This window comes from Penaeus chinensis, chromosome 37 (genome assembly GCF_019202785.1).
Source record: "Penaeus chinensis breed Huanghai No. 1 chromosome 37, ASM1920278v2, whole genome shotgun sequence".
Lineage (NCBI taxonomy): Eukaryota > Metazoa > Arthropoda > Malacostraca > Decapoda > Penaeidae > Penaeus > Penaeus chinensis.
In genome coordinates this window covers 4,717,356-4,722,459 of record NC_061855.1, presented here as the reverse complement: position 1 = coordinate 4,722,459, position 5,104 = coordinate 4,717,356, and positions in this window count along the sequence as shown.

The following is a 5,104-nucleotide window of genomic DNA, read 5'->3' as shown; positions in this document are numbered from 1 at the left end:
TAGACGAACGGAAAAAGAAGGAAGAAAGAACAGTGGAATAGCCACACTAAAGTGAATGAATTAAATAAAATGAGTAAAAAGAACGCATAACTAGCAACAACTGCGGGGAGTAAAACCAATAAAAGCCCACAGCGAGACGAACAAAAGTAAGAATGGACTAAAAAGAGAAATACAGACGTAGTAAAACGCAGGGGGGAAAAAAATAAAAGGAACCGTAAAATAAGTCAACTAAGAACAAAACCTGGTAAGATCAGTATAAGAGAGAAACATGAAAGTAAGGAATCCAGAGAATTGAAGTAAAAACAGTAAAAGATACAGTACGACAAAACACAGTAAACGGAACAGTTGAATAAAATCAATAGGCTCACTCAAACTACTTTCACCATGCATAATATAACCTATGGAAAGTAGCTATGCTGGACGTCTCAACGTCAAGGAGTGATACGAGAGTACGTAATCACGCACGTATGAATCCCACCGAATGCCACCAAATTATCTGTGAGGTGTTCTTTTGCTCTGTGGCTATTAGTATATATATAAGTGTGGGTTCCCAGTGTCTAGATGCTATGTTGTGGTAGCGTGAAGCATCTAGGCACAAACAAACAAGCAAACAAAGGAAAAAAAAAAAGAAGACCGAGCATAATCTTCACTCCTTGACGTTCAGCCTATGGGTTTCCTTTTATAAGAAATATTTAATGTATCTTACCATAACTAAAAAAAAGGTAAAGTCACATCCTTAAGTGCATTTCGAAAACGTTTATGTTTAATAAAATAAATGCAAACAAATTGTTTAAAACTTACGAGTGTTAATATTAAATAAAAAGTAAAGTCATCAATATTGGCAGATTAAGATTATTTGGAGAATATGTAACGCATAAGTAAGAAAAAAAAAAAAAAAGGATCACGTCCAGCTCCTCAGAAAAGGCAAATGTCAGCACACAGAACTTAACTTCTCTCGGTTTCGGGGGGCGTGGCCGCTTCACGGCGTCCCAGCTCACACAGGGGTAGTAACACACAGGGTATCTGGTCCAGACTGAGTATATTTCGCGCCGTTTTTTGCGGTATTTACAGTGTTCGTGACGTCATGAACTACGTCACGAACTATACATCTTTTATATTTATAAAACTGTAGATTTTACCCTACAGGTTAAAATACATGTTTTTACAGTGTAAGAAGAAAAGATTAAAAATAACCCCAAGTTAAAATGAAATTAAAAATATCGAACAAAAAGATAAAAGTAAAAGATGACGAGTGTAAAATACTCGAAAGATTAGATAATAATGAAAATGAAATAAAATAACAATTAAATCAAGATATATCGAAAATCAAATAAAGTAGACTTTCGAGTCTTAAGAACGAAACACAATGACTGTGTAAAATCAAACAAACAATCACAAAAAAAAGGAAAGAAAACGGCTATAAAAAAAGGGGAAACTTCACTAAAACTTCAGAAACAAAAGACCAAAATAAAAGGCCAAGCGAAAGGATTAGACCTCCCCCAACAGAAAAGGAGAGAGCAAGCGAGATCCGGGCGCGGCCGAACGACAGGAACGAGTGGTGAGGGGATGCTCTCCAAAGCCCGAGATGAGGAGGACTAGGATGTCACCTTACAATAATAATAATAATAATGATGATGGTAACAACAACAACATCAACAACAATAACAATAATAATAGTGATAATGATATTGACTGTGTGTTATCTTTGAATTCAATATTGCTGACTGCACTTATGCAACACATTTTTCGTTCATTTTTGCCTTATTCTTCTCTCAAGCAAATTAAGTGCTCCCGCCTTATGAAGTCTTCTTTCAGCATGCACATCCAATCAGGCGTCACGTTGCTTAAACCCGTTCTGTGAATGAGGTCATCACATACTCATCAATATTCATGTTCCTACTCCCCGTGATCTTTGCCATGGAGTTCGGTCTTATCTACGCCTCACAGCTAATTGCTTCCTTCGGATCTCATCCCCTCCCACCCCTCCACCCCAGTCTTCTAATCCATACCCCCCCTCCCTACCACCCCTGTCTTCTAATCCATACCCCCCCCCTCCCTACCACCCCTGTCTTCTAATCCATACCCCCCCCCTCCCTACCACCCCTGTCTTCTAATCCATACCCCCCCCCTCCCTACCACCCCTGTCTTCTAATCTCCTTACCCCTTCTTTCTTACTCCCTTCCCCTGGTCCACGTCTCTTCCCCCTTCCCCTTTCCCCCGTCCTCTTTCCACTTTCCCTTTTCCCCCTCCCCCTACCTCCTTCCCCCTGTTCCACGCCCCTCCCTCCCCCTACCTCCTTCCCCCTGTTCACGTCCCTCCCCCTTCCCCTCCCTCACCCCGTTTCCCTTTCTCCTCCCCCTTCTTTCCTCTTCCCTCCCCCTCCCTTCCCCCTTCTCCGCCCCCCTACTCCTCCCCACGAGCGCTGGAAGTTCAATAGAAAAAAAATGGTTCGAAAAATGATTTTTGGGAGGGAGGGGAAAAAGAAGTAAAAGGAAGAAGAAAATAAAAGCGATTAGACTAAATGCATATGTTGAAGCGTCTTCCGTTATTGAAAGCGCTTTTGGTTCAGAGTAATTGCTTTGGAAATCGCTTGCTTGCTTTATATATATATATATATATATATATATATATATATATATATATATATATATATATATATATATATATATTTGGCAAAGTTCTGGCCGATTATTTCTCAACACATTGGCCACATGACGTTTTGAACACAGGTTGCGAACCAATGCCTTCCACACGCGTCACCGCAAATGCGATCAGCTTAAGCCCAGCTCAACAGCGATGGTTGCTATATCTGGGCATCAGAGGAGAGGCGTTGACAAATTTAATGTATTTGTCACTACACGACAGAAACGCATATGGAGAGAATAGTATTGGACAGCAGAGTTTGGTGACAATGATGTCATCACAAGCATGTTGCAGTGATGAACACTCTCCGTAACGTCCAATTAAGGCCAATGCATTGCACGTGATAAAAAACATTGCACTCTAAGATTAAATTGTAATATGTTCTCTTTTTCAACGGTAATGGCCTTACTTCTGACCTAGAGAATACCAGTAGCGAGTCTAGGATAATAAAAAAAAAAAAAAAAAAAAAAACGAGAGAGAGAGGGGAGAGATGTGCTACAGAGGTGTAAAGGCATAAGGTAAGTAGGTAGGTAGTTTCCTAAGTTGGAATTTCAAAAGTTTAGAAAGAGGATCTAATATCATAATCAGTAGTAAGTAACGTGTTACCACTCTGATCAATATCGTCCTCTTTTCGTTACATGACTTATTCGCGTATATCTGTATATCCTGTATTCCTTTGTCATGGAGGCGCAATATATCTCACAAAATATATCGTCCTCCTCCCCCCCCCCCCCTTTCCTGGATCATCCTAAGCCTCACACCAACATCCTCCTACTTCGCACTGTGGCTCCATCTGCTTCATAAATCATACAGCGTTCATGTACTTCGCCTTTTCTCTGCCTCTCCCACCATCGCCGAATTCCCTTGTTCTCTGTCTTACTCGCTATATAAGGTGTTCGTGGGATGACCTGGTGCTTCTGTTGACCTTGTTTCAGCCAACCCAAAAGGTCGCCTTCCCTTGAAATAGTAAATGCTGGAAGGGGATATTTCCAGCAATAAGCTTCTATAATTCACAATGTTGTTTCAGAATGAATTTATTCGTAGTGTGATGTTAGCTTGATTGTGTTGTTTTTGTTGCCATTTTGGTAATTTCCATGATTTTACGAATCATTCAATAGTATTATTCAACTGAGCCATCCCATTACTTAATTTTCTCTAATAAAAACATTATCACACGATACCAATCAATTATTAACATAAACATAAATTACATTTTATATACTCAAACACTACAGTAAAATTACATATTAACTTTTTACAAAGATTTTGAATTAAGATAGCCTCCTCGCTCATTATCTCCTTAATTAGGAAGAAATTACTGGGTATCGAAAAAAGATGATGATTTCCCGAGGTCGGAACTGAACTCTATAAATCTTCCTTCTGCGGTGCAATTAATTCTATTGGAATTCATGGCGGCTTAATGATGATTAAAAAAAGATGATGATGCATCTTTTCTGAAGTCTCTAATTATTTCTTCAGGGTGCAGTTAGTTCGTGGTTGAAACGGATGGTTGGGCTTTCACTAAAGGATGGTTCATTTTGTGTGCGTGGAGAAGTCCTTGATTTTTTTTTTTTTTTTTTTTTGACATTTTATATCGTTGTTGATAATTATAGTTGAATGCGTTTTTTTTTTAGAAGGGGTCGGAAAAGGGACGGGGATATATTAGCGAAATATGAAAATACGCTATTCTGCTACTCTGTTCTCTGTCTGCTCTCCCCCCCCCCTCTCTCTCTCTCTCTCTCTCTCTCTCTCTCTCTCTCTCTCTCTCTCTCTCTCTCTCTCTCCCTCTTCCTCCCCCCCCCTCTCTCTCTCTTCTCTCTCTCCCTCCCTCCCTCCTTCCCTCTTTCTTTCTCTTCCTCTCCCTCTCTTTATTTCTCGTCTAGTGTACATGGAATGTGACTAGACTTATGCGCCTTGCGGAAATTCACATCGTATGCATACAATACCTAGAAAGCAATTTGGTTGTGCCAATCTAATAATCTGTTGGTGTAGAGTGAGGGACTATATATGGAAATGTGATACGATCTCACTCTCTGTTTCTTTCTTTCTTTCTTTCTTTATTTCTCTCTCGCTCGCTCGCTCGCTTTGCTTGCTCATTCACTCTCTCTTTCTCTTTCGCTCTCTCTCTCTCTCTCTCTCTCTCTCTCTCTCTCTCTCTCTCTCTCTCTCTCTCTCTCTCTCTCTCTCTCTCTCTTTCTCTCTCTCTCTTCTTTCTCTTTTTCTTTTTTTCTCTCTCTCGCTCGTTTACTCACTCTCTCTCTCTCTCTCTCTCTCTCTCTCTCTCTCTCTCTCTCTCTCTCTCTCTCTCTCTCTCTCTCTCTCTTCTTTCTCTTTTTCTTTTTTTCTCTCTCTCGCTCGTTTACTCACTCACTCTCTCTCTCTCTCTCTCTCTCTCTCTCTCTCTCTCTCTCTCTCTCTCTCTCTCTCTTTCTCTCTCTCTCTCTCTCTCTCTCTCTCTCTC